The sequence below is a fragment of the Balaenoptera ricei genome, chromosome 20 (assembly GCF_028023285.1).
Source record: "Balaenoptera ricei isolate mBalRic1 chromosome 20, mBalRic1.hap2, whole genome shotgun sequence".
Lineage (NCBI taxonomy): Eukaryota > Metazoa > Chordata > Mammalia > Artiodactyla > Balaenopteridae > Balaenoptera > Balaenoptera ricei.
In genome coordinates this window covers 39,981,277-40,006,641 of record NC_082658.1, presented here as the reverse complement: position 1 = coordinate 40,006,641, position 25,365 = coordinate 39,981,277, and the positions used below count along the sequence as shown (strand labels likewise).

The window sequence follows — 25,365 nt, the reverse complement described above, 5'->3', positions numbered from 1 at the left end:
GCCAAGAAGATAAAACACATGGGCTCCCAAAACCTGTAATCTCTAAGAACTGTAAATAGCTACACTGTATGGTAGAACCAAACTCTTTAGGAGATGGCTTCTTTTCCCATAGCTGGAAACTGTCTAGAGTTCTTTTACTTCAACAAAAGGCAAGAAAACTTAACCCAAATAACAGCAAAAAAATCTATTATCATTTAAAGAGAAACACAAGAGATACATGTGGGTGTGACAGCTCTATTATTAGTTCCACATGCAGGAAGTCAATTGTTTAAAAATACATCTCAAATTTACAGTAGCCAAAACTGTTCTTAGGAGGTCAGCAACCAAGGATTTTAGAAAATTTTGTGTCTAACAATTTCTATTTATTCTCTCTCTTGTCATACTACATAGAGACATAAATTGAAAATTTTTGAAAGGATAAAGAATATAACATTTGATCTTGAAGGCCAACTGCTGATTCCTTGCCACTATTCCTTTCACAAGGCTACAATCAGAAGTTTAAGTAGATTAAGATAACTACATCAACCTCTAAAGTTTCATAGCTCTCTCCAGCCTTTCCCCACAACAACAAAAATTACTATGCCTAAATACTTGGAAAAATAAAAATTAGCATGGTGACTATGCCTTAAAAAGGAAAATAATAAAGGAGTAGTTAGAAACTATTGCATTGTCAGAGATGTTACTTTGTAAATTCATAAGTCAGGGGAGTATCTAAAAGCAGTTTATGAACTGAATTCTAAAAGCAAGCATAAAGGGATATATTTAATATGAAAGATAAGTAATAAAGAAGTGGAGAGGAAAAGAGACCAAAAGGAAGCTTACTGGTATGAAATAAAGGGAAAACTAGGTCCATGAAATAGTAACATATGTGCATGCATTGTCTTTCAACCACACTCCAAAATTCTTTGAGGACAGAAACTGTCTTACATTACTTCATCTACTCATTCATTGAGCATGGTGTTTTGCATATAACTATAACTTAATTTCTTTTAATTGATGGATTGTGACTAATGTCCCTAAACCAAATACTGTACCCATGCACCACATTTTATCTGTAGATGCTTAACTGATGCCCTAATTTGAAGTTCTTCACATATCAAAAAATTACCTCAAAATAAAAAGGTTAGCTTTTAAAAGAAAAAATACAAGACAATTTGTTATTTTTCAAGAACAAAAAGAAAAATCATCTTGTTATGCTAATATCTGGGCCACTTTAGTTGTGGGTGATAAACACATATCCTGATATATTCATTATTAATAGCTTTCATTTATTAAGGCTGTCCCTGTGCTAAGCACTCTACATGTACTCTCTCATTCATTCATTCATTCATTCAAGAAACGTTAGAATTCCTGATATATCAAGCCAAGTAGAAGACAATGACAAGGGTAATTTCACCCCACTGACAAAGAGGGCTTTACTTTTTAATTGTTCTACAAGGTGTGTTTATCAATACCAGTTTCACTCACGAGGTAAAGAACTGTTTAAAGTTGGTACTCTAAGTGCATTATTTCCGGAATGCAACTACAAAATATTCTTAAGGATAAGCTATACAATTTACTTCATAAAAACTATTTTAACTTATTATTAGTTGACATTTAAGTCAAATATTTTGTAACAAGATGGACATTATATTCCAAAAGGGAAAAAACCAAAAATTCTCAAATAAGAGACTCTTTAGAGCAAGTGTCAACAAACTTTTTCTGTAAAGGGCCAGAAAGTAAATATTCTAGGCTTTGTGGGCCATAAACTCTCTGCCCCTATACAGGAAAATATCTTTATGATCTCAACATAGGAAAGGATTTCTTAAACAATACACCAAAGGCACAAATGACTGAAAACACAATCTCGAGAAGACATGTGCACTGTATATAACCAACTGAGGATCATTAGTCACAATATATAAAGAATTCCAGCAAATTAATTTTTAAAAAACAAACCCAATAGAAGAAAGAGCCCAAGAAGAAGAAAATCAAAGGAGAGAAAAGCGGAAAAGCCAATAAACATCTGAAAAGATGTGCAACCTAATGCTCAACCTCATTACTAATTAGGAAAATGCAAATTAAAACCATAATTAGATTCCATTTCACATCCACCAGACTGGGTAGAGAGGATATACAGCAACTCTCTCATATACTGCTGATCCAAGTATAAAGTGGCACATCCACTTTGGAGAACAAATTGGTGATCTAGTGAAATCAAGGATACACAGACCCTTTGATCCAGCATGACCCTGCTAGGCATACATGCCAGAGAAGCTCTTGCAAATTAAGACAGATACAATAGGGATATTCTTTGCAGTACTGTTTTAATAGTGAGGAGAATAAGCCAAGCGTGTCAACAAAACAATGGATAAACTGTGCAGTTCTGTCAATCTATGGAATATTGTATATAATAAAAAAATATGAACCAGAGAGTCCCATGTATTGACATAGATAAATATCAAAAAAAATTGTTGAGCAGGCTGAGTATGACTTAAATAACATTTTATTCTCCCCATAAACTTCCAAACAAATTGATGACAGGAATAAAACTATGAAAACTTTATGAAAAGAATTAGGAAGCCCCACTATGTTAGATAACCCTTGGAGCTAAGGACTGTAATAGACAATATACTTGAAAAATGCTAAAAAGTGCTTCAAAAGGAACCTAAAACAGCAAATACACTTGTTCCTCCTCAGCAGCTTAATACCTAGCAGAATAACTTTCATCTTAATCCCTCCTGACCAAAATTTTCAACTAATTTATTAGGAAATAGGTTCTTAACTTACATCCATGGACTGTTACAGAGGAGAGAGTTTGAGATCATCCAGAAACTACAAACACAATTTTGTATGCATTTTTAGAAAGTCAGTCCATAACTTTCATCATGTGCTCAAAGAAGATTGTGACCTATTTGGATGAGGTCTTTATTCCAGAATTTATGTCTGATTTTACAGTGGAAATAAAATAGAAATAGCATTTTCTTAACAACCAACTTGGTTAGTCACATTAATTCTGTAAAGGAATAAACAAGTTGATAGTCCAAAGAAGATAATTTTATAAGGGTTCCTCTACTGCTTGTAAATTAATTTCTCTTTTAATGTTTGTTAATTACATAATGTTAACATAATTCTAAAACACTTAGTTCACTAATGTTTATTTCTAACTCCATTTTACAGATGAAAAAGTAAAATCTAAAGTTCTTCAAGTTGCTACAAAATTCATGATAATTTGTGAGAAGTTGGAAGTCATAACCTTAAATCTTAAAGCTTTAACAGGATCATTTTTACCTACCATATAACTTGGCAAAAAAGCAAAATACTGCCCTTTTTTATTTCAAAACATCATGCACCTAAAGAGCTAGTGGTAAAAAAGTCAATGAATACCGAATTATACTTTGAGGCATGTGAAGGAGGGTTTACTGTTAATCTTTATCAACCATTTGCTGTTGTCCAAGCCATCTAAACAGGTACTGAATGCCTGTTGTGCAAAATCTCACATAAGCACACACTCTAGTAAGACAGCCAAAGTGACATAACTATACCTTTTCCACTATTCTTTTTTAAAAATTCAAACAGTAGTACTCTACTGCCAGTTTCATGATTAAACTGCACAAGGCAGCTGTTTATCTACTCACAGCAACCAGCAGGTGAACCTGATTCAATATTTATCACAGGCTTTCACAGATCACTGCTAACCAAGCAAACGTTTTAATTAAGCTGGAACTTGCTTCAAAGAGCTCATTCAAGATGTCAATCGGCAGGTAAGGGATCAGATACAGTGTCAGGTGAGAGTGTGTAATACAAATCCACAACTTTCTTCATCCCATTGCTGTAAATTAGCCTGCTCTAAAGTTCAGACTCTGATTGTAACAGACTGCCAGTCTCCTGGAATGTGTAACTGAAGTCACTCAAATTCTATTGTGAAGGTTGTAAGCAATATGTTAAACTGCAATGGGCTAGCACATTAAGACAGATCCTTTTCACGGTTGTTTTTTGATACCATAAGTGTTTGTTACCCTACTCTCCACTTACTGTTTACTTTCTTGCCTAGTGTAAATGGGAATTCCTTAACACAGTTGCCTCAGATTCTGAAAAGTTTATAATCAAGAAAAACCCAAAGTGGTATTTTTAATTTTTAATCTAAATTTATACTAGAACAATTATATTCTGTAAGACTTCTCAGTTTGAGAACAAACACATTATAAAGATGACCAACCTGTATAAAGCAAAAATTTTCCTGGTACAGTAGAACTTATACAGATGTGACTATAGCAGTGAGTCTCAAAGTATAGTGATTAGTCACACTGACCAACTTCATGAGAAATACCTGGGGTATTTACAACAATAACAACAACAAAAAGGAAAAAAGAAGAATCAAAGAAAGGAAGTGGGAGAAAAAGGGAAAGTTCTTCCTTAGAGAAGAATGCTAGCTAAAAATTATAAATAGAACGACAAAATTTTAAAAATCACCATTTTGCAACTCCCATGTAATAAGTGATTCCTGCAAGGTACATAAATGGATGCTAAAATCACTGGGGTGAAAAGCTGTTGGGAAACAAGATATTCACATAGTCTCCAAATATCACCCCACAGATTACTTATTATTTACAAAAGAAAAATGTGCCTTTATAATGGAGACCTGGTAGTCACCACTTCAACCAAATGGTCAATTTTAACATTAGCAGTAGTGAGACAAACTGGCATCATGTGCCTCTTGATGTGGTATAATAAGAAATATATTTATGTACTATTCTTGAACAAAACTACATGATTATGAAATCCAAACAATCAAGCCATGAATCAAAAAGAACCCAGGAATAGAGAACCTGTGGTAAAAAGACATATATGTATATTATTTAGTGGGTGAAAATTAATCCAGCTGCACTCTTATATTTGCACTTGTATATTATACTTCAAAAATCCTATCCCTTGGGATTGCCTGACATTTTTATTTTCTCCTTTATTGTATAGTATTTTGGTATTTTTCAAACTTTCTTCAACGACCCTTTTAAAATGAGAAAACAAAGCCATCCTGTGTGACATCATCTTCTACATACTGACCAAAATGCTATAAATAAAACTTATACAAAATAGACATTTTTGCGTCTTTCACCACTATTAAAAATTACTAGACAAGTTGGGACTTTCCTGGTGGACCAGTGGGTAAGACTCCACGCTCACAATGCAGCAGGCCTGGGTTTGATCCCTGATCAGGGAACTAGATCCTGTATGCATGCCACAACTAAGAGTCCGCATGCCACAACTCAAGATCCCACATGCCACAATGAAGATCCCATGTGCTGCAACGAAGATCCTGCCTGCCACAACTAAGATCTGGCCCAGCCTAAATAAATAAATAAATAAATATATTTTTAAAAAATTTTTAAAAATTAGTAGACAAGTTATTATCAATATACAAGCCTCTAAAGCAGCACTACCCAATAGAACTTTCTGCGATGGTGGAATGTTCTTTACCTGCACTACTGAATGTACTTGCCACTAGCCACATATGGCTACTGAGAACTTGAAATGTGATTAGTGCAACTGAGGAACTGAATTTTAATTAAATAGTCACATGTGGCTATCAGCTACCATAGCAGAAGTGTAGATTTTAAATATTACCACAGGACTAAAGAGAAAATTTTGACTTAGACCAGTGTTCAGTCTGGTGCCAAACTTCCAAAGGAATTCAAATCCGCATAGTAAGAATTTTATTCATAGATGCTATCCTAATAGAGTAACCCTTCAGTTTGCTCTGTTCAACTCTCTTAAAATCTCCTGCTTCAAATAGCTATATTACTTGATGAAGACAATGTTAAAATTAACAATTAATTAATTATTACTGTGGGTTCTAAACTTAATCTGGAAAATAAACTAGTGAGAATAACCAAAAATTTTTAGAAAAAAGATGGTTAAAAATAGTACATATTCTCATATATGTAAGAATTTAGTATATATGATAAAGATGTTATACTAGGCACCTCTTTAGACACATGTTCAACTCTTTATTCTGAAAACCGTTCATCAATTATAGCCCCTGCTGAAAAGGTAGACCCAGTATCTACATTAATAACACATGACCAAGCCCAAACACACTCCCAAATATAGCAAGACCAGTAAGATTCACTTTCCTAGGAATCTGTATTTGGGTCATTTAGACTGAGTTGATTATACTACAGGGAACAGACCAGAACATTTCAAAGACTTTAAGCCTTTCATTTCGAGATGTGATGGTAAGGTCATATGACAGAGAATAAGTATCCAGAAAAAAACAATCTACAAGAAATGAGAGAACTCTGCACACAGAGGCAGAAAAGACACACTTGAGGCCCCAAAGAGAAGACAGAAGCTGCCTAAAAACCTCTGAGTTCCAATAAGGGCAGCTGTATATCTTGCTTGATCTTTCTGGAGTAGGCTTCTAATTCTTCAAAAGCAAATCACTCCTGATTAAGTCAGGGGTTGAAATATCAAAGAAATAACAAGAGAGAATTTCCCTAAATTGAAAACGTCTCTGAATCTTCAATATAATAATTAAACCCACTAAGTAAGTAGCATCGTAAATGAAAAAGACTCTCACTTAAACATCCAGTCATAGAGATTAGAAATTATAGAACAGCCATTCAAAAGAATGCAATGTAGTCATTAAAAATGATGTAGAAAAATATCAAATGACATCAAAACACAGTACTGATCTATTATTACAAGGAGAGATAATTGGACATTATTTGCCTCCTGAGTAATGTTAACAGCAAGTATACAGGACTTGTGTTATTCTGAAAAACAAAAAAGCAAAAAACAAGGACAAAATCAAACCTGAATCTAATTCAACCTGTAGACCTAACTACCATTACTAGAAATATGGGGATAGAGGACTATCTTAAACGACACCAGGTGGACAAATTCAAACAAATCCTGAATATGAGGAATCCCACAGAACACATAACACAGTTTTTTCAACAAATAAATGGCACCTCTCTTAAAAGAAATGTCATGCACATACCTTGTTTGGATTCTGATATTTAAAAAGCCAACTCTAAAATGACATTTTTTAAGCAATCAAAGAAAATTTCAACCAGGATGGATATTAGACTAAGAATTACTGGTTTTTTCCAGCTATAATAATATTACTTTTTAAATGTCATTGCTATGTTTTTAAAAGTATTTATCTGTTTTAAATACATAAATTGTTTTATGGGTAAATAGATATATGATGTCTGATAGTTGCTTTAAAATATTCTAGTCCCTCACTCTTTCCTCCACTGATTCCCTCAAAAAAGAAAAGAAAAAAATGGCAGGGGGTAAATAAAACAAACAGGGGAGGTAAAATATATTGATAATTGTTAAAGCTGAGTGATGGGCACAAGAAGGTTCATTATTCTGCCCTCTCTCTGCTTCGTGTATGAAATTTCCTTAAAAAAAGATTCTAAAAATAAGGAGCATTTACAAATACGTTTTTATAAAACAAATCCAACATTGATCCTAAACCAGATCTAGATAAACTTTCTCTCAGTTTATCTAGATTTGGTATAATATCACTAATGAATATTACCTGGCAGGCCAAGATGGCAGAGTAGAAAGACCCCGAGCTCACCTCCTCTCATAAGCACACCAAAATCACAGCTAACTGCAGAACAACCATTGATGAAAATGACTGAAACTAATGAATTATTACAACAATGAATTCTAAATGTAATAGCAAATAGGACTCTTCTACACATACACAAAACACACACACACACACACACACACACACACACACACACACACAAAACCAAAAAGCCAAGAACAGAAGAATAATTCAGTATTAGGACATTTATCAATACACTTTAACATATTAAAAAATAAAATGTGAAAATAAATCGTATTCATCTTTACAGTTTAATATTAATCCTTGATGAAAATGCTGAACAAAATAGGAATAAAATGACTATCAAGAAAAAACATATGATAAATATATAATTAAATCAATAATATAATTTATATGTCATTTAACATATAATGTATATATAAAAAATATATAACTTATATGTTTTATTATTATAACTTATATACATATGTAAAAGGTTTCAAAAGCCAGTATCATGCTTACTTACAGAAACTAGAAGCACTCTAATTAAGGCCTCAAATGAGACAAGGATGACCATACTTCCCGGGTGCCTGGGACTATCTGAGTTTATATCTGTTCTTTCAGCTTTTATGATCATTCAATCTGTTACTATTATTACACTTAACACTTTTTTCCTGAGATATTATAAAAATTGCAAAGAAGGTAAATGATCATTATTTACAGAAGATATGATTATATACTTAGAAAACCTGAGAAAATGTATTGAAACTATTACAAATAGAAGAAGTCATTAATGTGGCTCAGGAAAAAACAACAACAACAATAAATGTGGTTTGGGGGAAACAAAGAGAAATTAATATTCTTTATGTATAAAACTACAACTAATTAGAAAATGTAATAGAAGAAAAAATCTCAATTACACAGAAATAAAAGGTAAATTACTAAGAATCAACTTAAAAATTAACTTAAAAATACATTTAAGAAGTTAGTAAGAGGATGCTTAATTAATTAGATATGGGATATTCTTTCATGATCTACAGGTATATCAAATCATCATGATGTATACTTTAAATATCTTACAATTTTGTCAATCATACCTCAATAAAGCTGAAAAAAATTAATAAGAAAACTTTAAACATGACTGAAGGAAATAAAGAAAAAATCAGATAGAAACAAAGCACGGTCTTAAGTAGATGACTTACTATCATAAAGAAGTCAGTTCTCTTCCAAATAATCTATAAAATATATCAAGGATATTTTGTTAACTATATAGGTTAACTCTAAAGTACATATGTAAAAATAAACAAGCAAGAATAGCCAAAAGACATCTTAAATAAAAGGGTAATAAAGAGGAACTAGACACACAAAATATTAATGAACTACAATAATCAAAACAGTATAGATCAATGAAAAAGAAAATATAGAAAAGTCCAGAAATAGAACTAGATACATTAAGGAATTTGGAACGTAAACATTATAAACAAAGTCAAAAGACCAAGAACAAATCAGTTATTTTTTTAAAAAAACGCTGTTCTGGAATTCATAACACAAATAAAGGCCTAATTTAATATTGAAGAACCCTGTAAAACAGTAAAAAAGAAAAGAAAAAAAGACCAACAACCTAATTGACAAAGGAGATAACCAGATATTTGAAAAGATACTCAACCTCCCTCATAACAAGAAAGAGAAGTATACATTAAAAGTATGAGATGCATTTTTTAACCAATCAGGCAGAAAAATGATCAAAGACTTTGATAACACACTTATTTGCAAGAGAGTAGAGACACATATGTGTTTCATATGAGTATGTACAAGTACCATGTATAATTTGTCTGTATATTATATGTATATCCTTGCTTTTACAATTCTGACAGGATTCATAAGAAACCAATAACAGCTGCATCTGGGGCAGGAAAAAGAATGGCTGAGAAACTGAGTGTGGGAGACTTTTTAATACAAACCCTTTTGTTCTTCTTGTTTTTTACACCATAGACATTATCACTTTTCAAAGACAGGTAGGTAAAATGTAAGTTTTAAAAATTAAATTACCAAATTGCCTTCCTCTGGTATTACAGATATACTAACTCCCTATAATGTTGATAACAATGTATACAGAAGTAGGACATACTGACATCACAATTTCATTCTCAAAAGAGAATGAAGACTCAGTGAACATTACTAATAGTAGCAACAACAATATCACACTAGTTATAACTGCACAGGATAAAATTTTCTCATTGACTGAAAACTGACAGAAGAACCAATTATGTGACAAAACTGTGACTGGCAAAACTTCACCTAGAAATATTAAATATGTTAGAACAGCGTGGTACTAGCACAAATACAGACAAAAATAATCGAATCAAAGAGAAAAGTGAGAAACTCTCATACATATAGTCAAATAACTCTCAACCAGGGTGCTAAGACCATTCAGTGGGAAAAGGACAATTTTTTCAACAAACAATGCTGGCAAAAATGGATATTCACATACAAATCAATGAAGTTAGACCCTAACCTTATACTATATACAAAACTAAAAATGGATCAAAAACTTAAAAATAAGAGCTGAAACTATAAAACTTTACCAAAAGTATAGGCAACAAAAGCAAAAATAGGTAAACTGGACTTCCTGAAAATTAAAAACCTTTGTGCATCAAAGACACCACCAAACAGAATGAAACGCAATCCACAGAATGGGAGAAAATATCTGTAAAATCTAAAAAGGGGTTAATGTCCAGAATATACAAAGAACTCCAACTCAACAACAACAACAAAAAACAATTAACCCTATTCAAAAAAATAGGCAAAGGGCTTGAATAGACATTTCTCCAAAGACGATATACAAATGGACAATAAGCACATGAAAAGATGTTCAACATCCCTAATCATTAGGAAATGCAAATCAAAACCACAAAGACATACCATTTCACATCCATGAGGATGGTTATTATTTAAAAAGAAAAGAAAACAAAATAGAAAATACAAGTGTTTGGCAAGGATGTGAAGAAACTGGAACCTTCCTGCGAATTCCCTGGTGGTCCAGTGGTTAGGGCTCCGTGCTTCCACTGTGGGGAGCATAGGTTCAATCCCTAGTCAGGAAACTAAGATCTCGCACACTGCAAGGCACCGCCAAAAACAAAAGAAAAAGAAACTGGAAACTTGCTACATTGCTGGTGGAAATATAAAATAGTATAGTCACTGTGGAAAACTGGATGGAAATTCCTCAAAAAATTAAACAGAATTACCATGTGATCCAGCAATCACACTTCTGGGTATATATCCATAAGAAGTGAAAGCAGCAACTTGAACACATAGATATCCGTACACCAACGTTCATACAGCAGCATTATTCACAGTAGCCAAAAGAGGAAAACAACCCAAATGCCCACTGAAGTATGACTGGATAAACAAAATGTAGTATAGAGGCATTCAATGGAATATTATTTAATCATAAAAAGGAAGGGAATTCTGACACATGCTACAACATGGATGAACCCTGAAGACAGGCTAAGTGAAATAACTAAGACACAAAAGGACAAACATTGTATGATTCCACTTATATGAGATTCCTAGAGTAGTCAAATTCACAGAGACAGAAAGGAGAATGGTAGTTACCAGCGGCTGAGGCAAGGGGGAATAGGAGTTACTGTTTAATAGTTACAGAGTTTCATAGATCAATGGAACAAGACAGAAAGCCCAGAGATAAACCCACGCACCTATGGTCAACTAATCTATGACAAACGAGGCAAGGATATACAATGGAGAAAAGAGAGTCTCTTCAGTAAGTGGTGCTGGGAAAATTGGACAGCTACATGTAAAAGAATGAAATTAGAACACTCCCTAACACCATACACAAAAATAAACTCAAAATGGATTCGAGACCTAAATGTAAGACTGGACACTATAAAACTCTTAGAGGAAAACATAGGAAGAACACTCTTTAACATAAATCACAGCAAGATCTTTTTTGATCCACCTCCTAGAATAATGGAATAAAAAACAAAAATAAACAAATGGGACCTAATGAAACTTCAAAGCTTTTGCAAAGCAAAGGAAACCATAAACAAGACGAAAAGACAACCCTCAGAATGGGAGAAAATATTTGCAAACAAATCAATGGGCAAAGGATTAATCTCCAAAATATATAAACAGCTCATGCAGCTCAATACTAAGAAAACAAACAACCCAATCCAAAAATGGGCAGAAGACCTAAATAGACATTTCTCCAAAGAAGACATACAGATGGCCAAGAAGCACATGAAAAGCTGCTCAGCATCACTATTAGAGAAATGCAAATCAAAACTACAATGAGGTATCACCTCACACCAGTTAGAATGGGCATCATCAGAAAATCTACAAACAACAAATGCTGGCAAGGGTGTGGAGAAATGGGAACCCTCTTGCACTGTTGGTGGGAATGTAAATTGATACAGCCACTATGGAGAACAGTATGGAGGTTCCTTAAAAAACTAAAAATAGAATTACCATATGATCCAGCAATCCCACTACTGGGCATATACCCAGAGAAAACCATAATTCAAAAAGACACATGCACCCCAATGTTCACTGCAGCACTATTTACAATAGCCAGGTCATGGAAGCAACCTAAATGCCCATCGACAGACGAATGGATAAAGATGTGGTACATATATACAATGGAATATTACTCAGACATAAAAAGGAACGAAATTGGGTCATTTGTTGAGACATGGATGGATCCAGAGACTGTCATACAGAGTGAAGTAAGTCAGAAAGTGAAAAACAAATATCGTATATTAACGCATATATGTGGAACCTAGAAAAATGGTACAGATGAGCCGGTTTGCAGGGCAGAAATTGAGACACAGATGTAGAGAACAAATGTATGGACACCAAGGGGGGAAAGCGGCAGGGGGGTGGGGGTGGTGGTGTGCTGAATTGGGCGATTGGGATTGACATGTATACACTGATGTGTATAAAACTGATGACTAATAAGAACCTGCTGTATAAAACAAAATAAAATTCAAAAATTCAAAAAAAAAATAGTTACAGAGTTTCAGTTTGGGAAGATGAAAAAATTCTGGTTACATAGCAATATGAGTAGACTTAATGCCACTGAACTGAACACAAAAAATGGTTAAAACGGTAAATTTTCTTACATACACTGTATCACATTTTTTTTAAAATGAAGGGAAAGAAAGCTGAGAAAAACCTGTTAGGAGCAAGCCTGCACTACAAATGTTAAACAAAGCTTTTCAAGCTACAAGAAAAATTATACAAAATAGAAAAGAACCTACATAAAGGAATGAAGGGCACCAGAAGTAAGAAATAGGAAGATGAGGGAAGAAATAATTTTCCTGATTTGTAAATTTATTTAAAATAACGGAGGTAGACTTCCGGTTTCCATTTTTGAATATAAATAGTTTGGAAGTCACCACTCCATCCTAACAAGTAAAAAGCTGAAAAGACTGAAAAATCAACAACTTTTCCTGGGTTTGTAAGAGAGGGGAGGACAAACCATTGCCTTTAAGATTGGAGAGACAGACAGGTGAATACAGGGAGTAACAGCGCACAGGAGCAGAGACACCAGTGGAAACCAGTGCAGGAACAAGTGCTGGGCTAACAAAACCTGAACTGTAAGTGATGAACTGCTAGAGGCTCAGTATGCATAACTCTCTGAGTTAAAAATTCCAGGGGTGCCCAGTCATGGAGGGCTCCCAAATATTGTGACATTTACGTCCAGGAGCCAGACCAGGTTCCTACAATACACATCAGAGAAATATACCCTCGTGCTCCCAGTAAGGGGAGCTGGAAAGGAACCATTTTGAAATACCAGGGCACACTGTTCTTCTTAACAAAGCCTGCCCTCAGGGGAAACTAGTTAACCAGAGCCTAACCAGCTGGGGTATTATCGGAGTCTAATCTAATGCCCAACTCTAGCAGTCTAGCAGTCCCTTCTATATGGGAGAAGGGAAAAAAACAACTCCAGTCCACTCAAGCCATCCTGTCCCACCTAAGGGGGTGAAAAAACTGAGAAACTTCTGTGAAGTTCCCAGTCCAGAGGCACAGGCTCACTAAAAGACTAAGACCCAATCATGGGACTATAGAACACTTGCCCTCCCTGCCATACCTCACCACCAAATTACTAAAGGCCTGTTTATAGCAACTTCTTTTACCCAGTATGTCATGTCCAGCTAACAAGAAAAAAATTACAAGGCATACCAAAAGGCAAAAAACACAACCTGAAGAGACTGAGCAAGCATCAAAGCCAGATATGTCAGGGATGTTGGAATTATCATATCAGGAATTTAAAACAACTATGATTAATATGCTAAAGGCTCTATTGGATAAAGCATATAGCACGTAAGAGCAGATAAGCAATGTAAGCTGAGAGACGGGAATCCTAAGGAAGAACTTTTTTTTTAATGCTAGGAATAAAACACTGTAGCAGAAATGAAAAATGCTTTTGATGGGCTTCTTAGTAGACTGGACATGGTTGACAAAGGACTCTCTGAGCTAGATATATCAACAGAATGCTTGAAAACAAAAAACCTAAGAGAACAAAATCTGAAAAAAACAGAACAGAATATCCAAGGACTGTGGGACAACTACAAAAGTTAAGATATACATAAAGGGAATACTAGAAGGAAAAAAAAGAAAGGAACAGAAGACATATTTGAAGTAATAATGACCAAGATTTTCCCCAAACTGATGTCAGGCACCAAACCACAGATCTAGGAAGCTCAGAGAACACCAAACAAGATAAATGCCCAAAATATTACATGTAAACATATCATCTTCAAACTACAGAAAATCAAAGGTAAAAAAAAAAAAATCCTGAAAGAAACCAGTTACCCACAGAGGAACAAAGATAAGAATTACATCCAACTTCTCCTCGAAAGCATGCAAGCAAGAAGCGAGTGGAGTGAGATATTTAAAGCATTGACAGAAAAAAAACACCAACCTAAAATTCTGTACCCTGAGAAGTTATCCTTCAAAAGTGAAGGAGAAATAAAGACTTTCTCAAACAAAAATTGAGGGAATTTGTTGCCAGTAGACGTGCCTTTCAAGAAATATTAAAAGAAGTTCTTTAGAGAGAGGAAAAATTCTTTATATACATAAAGTAAGGAAGAGCATGGAAAAAGGAATAGTAAATATGAATTTAAAACTTTCATTTGGGCTTCCCTGGTGGCGCAGTGGTTGAGAATCTGCCTGCCAATGCAGGGGACACGGGTTTGAGCCCTGGTCTGGGAAGATCCCACATGCCGTGGAGCAACTGGGCCCGTGAGCCACAATTACTGAGCCTGCGCGTCTGGAGCCTGTGCTCCGCAACAAGAGAGGCCGCGACAGTGAGAGGCCCGCGCACCGTGATGAAGAGTGGCCCCCACTTGCCACAACTAGAGAAAGCCCTCGCACAGAAACGAAGACCCAACACAGCCATAAATAAAATTAAAAAAAAAAAAGAAAATGCTCCCTATTTCACTTACAAAATTAATTAAAAAAAAAATATTTCATTTTTTTAATTTGACCTAACATATAACACTTTGTTCAAAATAATAATACCAATAATATCAATAAATAATAGTATACAGTTGACCCTTAAAACAGGTTTGAACTGCACAGTTCCACTTACATAAATTTTTTTCAGTAAATATATTGGAAATTTTTTTGAAGGTTTGCAAAAATTTGAAAAAACTCACAGATGAACCATGGAGCCTAGAAATACAAATAAATAAATAAATAGGAAAAAGGTATATCATAAATGCATGAAATATATGTAGATGCTAGTCTATCCTTCCATAGGCATAAGGTGAGTGATATTTAATATAAAATTAATGTGTTAGTTTTCTTACTATTTTTTAACTTTCAAAGAATTACATTACCGTACAATATTCCTCTCTGTTTCATAACTGGAGAAACTGCACATCAGCATATCATCACAGTAAGTGTTTTTTAAAAAAATGTAACAATGTTTCCAGTACCATATTATGAATATGACTGTAATACTTTATACCCTAAATTTTAAATGATTCATTCATTCATGTATAGGTCAGGCTACCGTGAAGCAACTGTATCAATTACACTAAGTTACCATAAAGCAAACATACTGCAGCTTTTTCATTATCAATATATGAATTTTTATACCTCTAAATAAATATAAATTTCTTTTTCACATCATCTTTTCATTTTTGATGTCCAGTGTTAGAAATGCATATAACATCTACAGTGCTTTGTATCATATAAGATAATATTGATGTAGGTATTGACAGATGCTTCATCATCTTATAGATGATGTAAACTTACAGTATTGATACAGTACTGTAAATATATTTTCTCTTCCTTATGATTTTCTTAATAACATTTTCCTCTCTCTAGCTTATTTTATTGTAAGAATACATATAACATGCAAAATATGTGTTAATTGTCTTTATGTTACCTATTGGTAAGGCTTCTGGTCAACAGTAGGCTACTAGTACTTAAGTTTTGGGGGAGTCAAAAATTATACACATATTTTTGACCGCTGGGGGGTTGGTGCCCCTAACCCCTGCATTGTTCAAGAGTCAACTGTATATGCTTATATATGCATGAAATAAATGACAGCAATGATACAAGGGATGGAGTGAGGAATTAAGATTACACTGTTACTATAAGGTACTCACACTACCCATGAAGTGGTATAGTGTTATGGGAAAGTACATCTGGATTTGCCATAAATACATATTGCAAAACCTAGGGCAACCAGTAAAAAAGGGGAAGGGAGGAAGGGAGGGAAGGAATATGACGGTTATGCTAGAAAGGAGAGAAAATGGAATCAAATAAAACACTTATTTAGTGTCTGTGCCACTGCACAGGGCCAGAGCCCACCAGGGCCAGAGCCCACCTGGGCCAGACCCTGGGCCACTACCTGGGCCAAGACACATGCGTGCGTCCCACTGGTGCTCCCTGCGGCGGCAGAAGTTTTGCAGGTTGCATTGAACTCGGGACCTCTGCAAAGAAGACCCACTGGGTTTTATTCGTTCTGAGATTGCAGCCTCCAGCCACGCATGAGTGCTGGATATGTACCAGGCAATGCTGAGGGAGACCAAGCACTTCAGAGCCAACAACTACAGAACTTACACCAGCAGGAGGATGAGAGATGTCTTCAGAGAAAATAAGAATGTAAAGGATCCTGTAAAAATTCAACCCCTAATGAATAAAGCCAAAAGAGATCCTGGGATAATCCACTGACAGGTCCACATTGGCCAACTGTATTTGACTGACAAGCTTGTCAGTTAGAATCAAGAGAAGCCCAGGACCTAGGGAGCTGGGACCAGCCACCACCGGCAGCCATGGACCACCTTCAGCATCCATTCTGCTTTGCATGGGGGCTCCCAGGGGACCACGAGTGGCCTTTGCATCAGCTTTAAATAGGCTCTTGCTGTGTCTGCCCTAAGAACTGATAAACTGAGTGAGGATTCCATTCTTCTGCAGCCTTAGTGACAAAGGATGGCTGTCTCTCCTTGGTTCAAGTGTTAGAATGAAGAGCTGGAGCTCCTCAAAAGACTGCTGTGTATTATTGTGTCTCCTCCACCCTACCCCATTTTTGTAGCTCCTCAGCACTTGTATAGAGCATTTCCAGATTTTGTTTCTTGGTCCTTGACAATAAACTACAAAATGCATAAAAAGAGTGGGAAACAAAAAGAGGAACACAGAACAAGAGCAAAAAATAGAAAACAGTCATAAATATGGTAAATATTAATCCAACCTTATAAATAATCACTTTGAACATCAATGGTCTAAATACACCAATTGAAAGACAGAAATTGTCAGAGAGGATCATAAAACAAGACCCAAATATTTGATGTCTAAAAGAAACCCACTTTAGATATGAAAAAACTTATAGACTAAAAGTAAATGAATGGAGAAAAATATACCATGCTAACACTAATCAGAAGAAAGCAGAGTACCTATATTAATTTCAGACACAGAAGACCTCAAAGAAAGGAAAGTTATCAGAGATAAAAAAAAAAGGGGCATTACATAATGATAAAGGGGCCAATTCTCCAAGAAAAAAAAAAAAAACAATCCTTAACATGTATGTGCCTAACAACAGTGTGTCAAACTATATGGGGCAAAAACTAATAGAACTGCAAGAGAAATAGATAAATCCACTATCATAGGTGGAGTTGCTATCAGAAATGGACAAACCTAGCAAGCAGAAAATCACTAAGGACATAGCTGAACTCAACAATATCACCAATCAACTGAATATAACTGACATGTATAGACTACTTCATCCAACAGTGGTAGAATACACATTCTTCCCAACTTCACATGGACCATTTACCAAGATAGACCACATTCTGGAGATAAAACATACTTCAACAAGTTAAAAAAAATAAAAATCATACAATGTCTGCACTTAGACCACAATCAAATTAAATTAGAAATCAATAACAGAAAGATAACTAGAATATCCCAAAATATGTGAGGATTAAAAAACACATGGCTAAATAACACATGGATCAATGAAAAAAATCTCAAGAGAAATTTAAAAATAGTTTGAGCTTAATGAAAATAAAAACACACCTTATCAAAATACATGGTAGGCAGTGAAAGTAGTGTTGTGAGAGGAATTTATAGCACCGAAAGCATGTATTAGAAAAGAAGATCTAAAGTCAATAATCTAAGCTGCTACCTTAGAAAACTAGAAAAAGAGCAAACTAAATCCAAATTAAGCAGAAGAAAAGAAATAATAATAATTAGAGCTTAAATCAATGAAATTGAAACCAGAAACTCAATGGAGAAAAATCAATGAAACCAAAACCTGCTTCTTTGAAAAAAAAATCAATAAAATCAGTAAGTCTCTAGCCAGGCTCACTAAGAAACAAAGAGAGAAGACAAAAATTACTAATATCAGAAATGAAAGAGCGACATCACTACAGAGCCTACGGACGCTAAGGATAATAAAAAAAAAATACTATGAACAACTCTATGCCCACAAATTTGATAACCTAATGAAACAAACCAATTGCTTGAAAGATACAACTTGCCAAATCTGACACAAGAAGAAATGGACAATATGAATAGGCCTAGATATATTAAACAATTAAATCAATAATTAGTAACCTTCCAAAAAGAAAGCACCAGACCCAGACAGGTTCACTTGTGAATTCTACCAAACATTCAAGGAAGAAACTATACCAATTCTCTACAATCTTTTTCAGAGGATAGATGCAGAGGGAATGCTGCCAACTCATTCTATTAGGCCAGCATTACCCTAATACCAAAACCAGGCAAAGACATTAAAAGAAAGCTACACACCAATATTTCTCATGAACACAAATGAAAAAATCCTCAACCAAATAATAGCAAGATAATATTAACAAACTGAATCCAATGTGTAAAAAGAATTATAAACCATGACCAAGTGTGATTTATCCCAGCTATGCAGGTTGGTTCAACATTTGAAAATCAATTAATATAATCCATCACACATTGGTGGGCTAAGAAAGAAAAATCACATGATCATATCAATAGCTGCAAAAAAGGATTTGACAAAATCCACACATACATTATAAAACCTCTCAGTATACTAGGAACAGAGGAACACTTCCTCAAGTTGATGAAGAATATCTACAAAAAAATCTACAGCTAACATCATACTTAATGGTGAGAAACTTTAAAGATTTCTGAGATCAGGTACAAGGCAATGATATTCCTTCTCACCATTTCTTTTCAAGTGTATGTCCTTCCTTATGTTATAAGACAAGAAAAGGAAATATATGGTATACAAATTGAGAGGGCTTCCCTGGTGGCGCAGTGGATAAGAATCCTCCTGCCAATGCAGGGGACATGGGTTCGAGCCCTGGTCCGGGAAGATCCCACGTGCTGTGGAGCAACTAAGCCAATGCTCCACAACTACTGAGCCTGCACGCCACAGCTACTGAGCCCATGTGCCTAGAGCCTGTGCTCCGCAACAAGAGAAGCCACCACAGGGAGAGGCCCGCGCACCGCAACAAAGAGCAGCCCCCACTCACCGTGACTAGAGAAAGCCCGCACGCAGCAACAAAGACCCAACACAGCCAAAAATAAATAAATAAATAAATTTATTTTTTTAAAAAAAATTGAGAAGGAAGGTATAAAACTGTCTCTGTCAATCGTCTATGTAGAAAATTTGGAAGTATCAACAAAAAACCTCCTGAAACTAGTAAGTGATTATATCAAGGTTCCAGGATACAAGGTTCATTTATAAAGGTCAATTACTTTCCTATATACTAACAATGAACAAGTGGATTTTGGAAATGAAAACACAATACCAATTACATTAACACCCCCCAAAATGAAATACCTAGGTATAAATCTGACAAAATATGTACAAGATCTATAGGAGGAAAACTACAAAATTCTGATGAACAAAATCAAAGAACAAAATAAATGCAGAGACATTCCATGTTCATGGATAGGAAGACTCAGTATCATTAAGATGTCAGTTCTTCCCAACTTCATCTATAGATTAAATTCAATCTCAATCAAGATTCCAGTAAGTAATTTTGTGAATATTGACAAACTAATTCTAAACTGTATATGAAAAGGTAAAAGATCCAAAATAGCCAACACAGTACTGAAGGAGAAGAGCAAAATTGGAGGACTATGCCACCCAACTTCAACACTTACTATAATCAAGACAGTATGACAGGCAAAAGAACTAACAAATACATTGATGGAACAGAATAGCGAGTCCAGAAATAAACCAACATAAATATAGTTAAGTGAACTTTGATAAAAGAGCAAAGGCAAAACACTGGAGCAAAGACAGCCTCTTCAACAAATGGCACTGGAACCACTGGACATCCACATGCAAAAAGAATGAACCTAGATCCACATCTCACAACCTACACAAAAATAAACTCAAAGTGAACCCAGACCTAAATGTAAAACACTAAAGTATGAAACTCCTAGAAAAGAACAAAGGCAAAAACCTAGATGACCTTGGGTATGGTGCTGACTTTTTAGATATAACACCACAGGCACAATCTGTGAAAGAAATAACTGATAATTAGACTTCATTAAAATTAAAAACTTCTCCTCTGTGAAAGACAAGGTCAAGAGAATGAGGAGGCAAACCTCAGCCTGGGAAACGAATACTTGCAAAAGACACATCTGATAAAGGAATTAACCAAAATATACAAAAAAGCACTCTTAAAACTCAACAAGAAAAAAACAAACAACCCAATTTAAAAATGGGCCAAAGACCTTAGACACCTCACCAAAGAAGACAAAAATGTAGCAAATAGGGGCTTCCCTGGTGGTGCAGTGGTTAAGAATCCGCCTGCCAATGCAGGGGACACAGGTTTGAGCCCTGGTCTGGGAAGATCCCACATGCCACGGAGCAACTAAGCCCGTGCGCCACAACTACTGAGCCTGTGCTCTAGAACCCACGAGCCACAACTACTGAGCCCGCGTGCCTAGAGCCCGTGCTCCACAACAAGAGAAGCCACCGCAATGAGAAGCCCTCTCACCGCAACAAAGAGTAGCGCCTGCTCACTGTAACTAGAGAAAGCCTGTGCACAGCAACGAAGACCCAATGCAGTCTAAAAAATTAAATAATTAATTAATTTTTTAAAAATGTAGCAAATAAGCATATGAGAAGATGCTCAACATCATATGTCATTAGACTAATGCATGTTAAACAACGAGATACTACCACACACTTATTAGAATGGCTAAAATCAGGAAAAATGACAACACCAAATGCTGACAAGAATGTGGAGATCTGGAACAAAAGGAATTCATTCATTGCCAGTGGAATACAAAGTAGTACAGCCACTTCGAAAGAAAGTTTGGCAGTCTCTTACAAAACTAAACCTACTCTTACCATATGATCAAGCAGTCATGCTCCTTAGTATTTACCCACAGGAGGTGAAAACATATGCCCACACAAAACCTGCACACAAATGATGAGAGCAGCTCTATTCATAACTGCCAAAACTTGGAAGCAATCACTATGTCCTTCAGTAGGTGAATGGATAAATAAACTGTGGTACAACCAGACAATGGAATAGTACTTAGCACTAAAAGGAAATGAGCTATTAAGCCATAAAAAGACAAGGAGGAATCTTAAATATTACTACATACTGAAGGGCTGTAGTCTAAAGGGCTACATACTGTATGATTCCAAGTATATATGCCATTCTGGAAAAGGCAAAACTATGGAGACAGTAATAAGATCAGCGATTGACAGTGGTTTGCAGGGAGAGAGGGAAGGGATGAATAGGCAGAACACAAAGGATTTTTCGGGCAGTGAAAATACTCTGTATGATATAATGAGAGATACATGTTATTATACATTTGCCCAAACCCATTAAATGTACAGCACCCAGAGTGAATGGTAATGTAAACTATGGACACTGGATGATTATGACCTCTCAATATAGGTTCATCAGTTGTAAGAAATGTATCATTCTGGTGGGGGATGTTGATAATGAGGTGGCTGGGGAAGGGCGTACATGGAAAATCTGTGTACCCTCCCTTCAATTTTACAGTGATTCTTAAACTGATCCTTTATAAAGTCTCAATTAAAAATTCATAATTAAAAAAATAACTGATGATTTAAGGGAAAAAAATAATAATAAAATACTCTATAGTTCCCAATACATACAAAAGTAAAGTATATAACAAAAATTACCAGGGCGGAGTCAATATGGCAGAGTAGGAGGACACAGAGTTTGCGTCTCCTCACAACTAGGACACCTACCAGGCACTGGTGGCGGACCACGGACACCTAAGGAGACGGGAGGAACCCCCGAGCAACTGAGTAGGACGAGGGGAGAGGAGAACAGGAAGTGGGATGGGACCAGCAGCCCAACGGGTGGCTGGGGGAGGGGATGGGTTCCCACACTCAGGAGGGGCCCACTCACAATGAGGGGATCAGTGGGGACAGGGAGAGACCCTCAGGGGATTAGAGGACTGGAAGAGAATAGGCCAGCATTTCCCCCACCCACTCGAGCCCCCAGGAGCCTACTAAGGTCCCAGGCTTGATCCTCTGCCCTCTTGAGGCCCCGTCCAGCCACGCTGGGCCTAAGTCCTGTCCCTGCACCCCCACCCAGGGTCTTATCTCTGCACTACACCACAGCCAGAGGTGTGTATTAAGTGGGGCAGGGTCTAGCCTCAGGACCCGCGTGGGCAGAGGTGGCCACACGGGTCCTGAGGCTAGACCCTGCCCCACCTAATCCCCACCCCCGCCTAGGCTCCATCACCCACAGCCAAGGGCTTTGCAGGCCCCTTTTTCTTTTTCCATTTTTTCTTCTTTTTTTTTTTTGTGGTTGTGGTTCTGTTTTACCTTGCTGTTGTTTCACATATTTTTCATTTTTTCTAATAAATTTTTTATTTTTCTAATTTTATTTTATCTTTTATTCTTTGTTATTGTTCTGCTCCTTTTGGTTTGTTCCCCCCTCTTTTCTTTTTGCTGTTGTGGTTCTGTTTTACCCTGTTGTTTTTGTTATGCTTATATTTTTATTTTTTCTAATATATTTTCTATTTCTCTAATATTATTTTATTTTTTATTCTTTGTTATTGCACTGCTTTTTTTTTCTTTTGTCACGCTGTGGCTGGCGGGATCTTGGTTCCCAGGCAAGAGGTCAGGCCTCAGTTCCTGTGGTGGGAGCACCAAGTCCAAACTGCTGGACTAAAAGAGGACCTCAGACCTCAGGGAATATTCATCAGAGTGAGGTCTCCCAGAGATCTTCATCTCGGCACCAAGACCAGGCTCTACCCAACAGCCTAAAAATTCCAGTGCTGGATGCCTCAGGTCAAACAATCAGTAAGACAGGAACACAGGCCCACCCATCAAAAAAAAAAAAAAAAAAAAAATTAGAGAACAAAAGAATAAGTTACAGATGAAGGAGCAAGGTAAAAACCTACAGGACCAAATAAATGAAAAGGAAATAGGCAACCTACCCAAAAAAGAATTCAGAGTAATGTTAGTAAAAATGATCCAAAATCTCGGAAACAGAATGGAGGCACGGACCGAGAAAATACAAGAAATGTTTAACAAAGACCTATAAGAACTAAAGAACAAAGAGTGATGAATAACACAGTAACTGAAATGAATAATACACTAGAAGGAATCAATAGCAGAATAACTGAGGCTGAAGAACGAATAAGTGAGCTGGAAGATAGAATGGTGGAAATAACTGCCAAGGAGCAGAATAAAGAAAAAAGAATGAAAAGAATTGAGGACAGTCTCAGAGATCTCTGGGACAACATTAAATGCACCAACATTTGAATCATAGGGGTCCCAGAAGAAGAAGAGAAAGACAAAGGGTCTGAGAAAATATTTGAAGAGATTATGGTCAAAAACTTCCCTAACATGGGAAAGGAAATAGCCAACCAAGTCCGGGAAGTGCAGAGAGTCCCTACAGGATAAACCAAACGAGAAACACACCAAGACACATAATTATCAAACGAACAAAATTTAAATAGAAAGAAAAAATATTAAAAGCAGCAAGGAAAAAGCAACAAATAACATACAAGGGAATTCCCATAAGGTTATCAGCTGATTTTTCAGCAGAAACTCTGCAGGCCAGAAGGGAGTGGCAGGACATATTTAAAGTGATGAAAAGGAATAGCCTACAACCAAGATTACTCTACCCAGCAAGGATCTCATTCAGATTCAATGGAGAAATCAAAACCTTCACAAACAAGCAAAAGCTAAGAGAATTCAGCACCCCCAAACCAGCTTTACAACAAATGCTAAAGGAACTTCTCTAGGAGGGAAACACAAGAGAAGAAAACGACCCACAAAAAGAAATCCAAAACAATTAAGAAAATGGTAATAGGAACATACATATTGATAATACCTTGAATGTAAATGGATTAAATGTCCAATCAAAAGACACAGACTGGCTGAATGGATACAAAAACGAGACTCATATATATGCTGTCTTACAAGAGACCCACTTCAGACCTAGGGATACATACAGACTGAAAGTGAGGGGATGGAAAAAGATATTCCATGCAAATGGATATCAAAAGAAAGCCAGAGTAGCAATATTCGTATCAGATAAAACAGACTTTAAAATAAAGACTGTTACAAGAGATAAGGAAAGGCACTACATAATGATCAATCCAAGAAGAAAATATAACAATTATAAGTATTTATGCACCCAACATAGGAGCACCTCAATACACAAGGCAAATGCTAACAGGGAAATCGACATTTTCCCATAAAAAGGGATATTGACAATAACACAATAATAGTGAGGGACTTTAACACTCCACTTACACCAATGGACAAGTCATCCAGACAGAAAATAAATAAGGAAACACAAGCTTTAAATGACACAACAGACCAGATAGATTTAATTGATATTTATAGGACATTCCACCCGAAAGCAGCAGAATACACTTTCTTCTCAAGAGCACACAGAACATTCTCCAGGATAGATCACAACTTGGGTCACAGATCAAGCCTCAGAAAATTTAAGAAAACTGAAATCGTATCAAGCATCTTCTCTGACCACAACGCTATGAGATTAGAAATCAATCACAGGAAAAAAACTGGAAAAAACACAAACACATGGAGGCTAAACAGTACACTGCTAAATAACCAAGGGATCACTGAAGAAATCGAAAAGGAAATAAATAGTACCTAGAAAAAAATGACAACAAAAACATGAAGACCCAAAACCTATGGGACGCAGCAAAAGCAGTTCTAAGAGGAAAGTTTATAGCAATTCAATCTCACCTCAAGAAACAAGAAAAATCTCAAATAAACAATCTAACATTACACCTAAAGCAACTCGAGAAAGAAGAACAAAAAAAACCCCCAAAGTTAGTAGAAGGAAAGAAACCAT

At 35.8% G+C, this 25,365-nt stretch overlaps 1 protein-coding gene and 1 pseudogene across 5 annotated transcripts in view; one reads left to right on the top strand and one right to left on the bottom strand.

The window, feature by feature from the left end:
* BRIP1 (BRCA1 interacting helicase 1) overlaps positions 1-25,365 on the bottom strand; it is a 194,270-nt gene that overhangs the window by 133,213 nt on the left and 35,692 nt on the right. The gene's annotated exons all lie outside the window — the stretch shown is intronic.
* On the top strand, positions 14,432-16,828 carry LOC132355812 (LYR motif-containing protein 4-like; annotated as a pseudogene).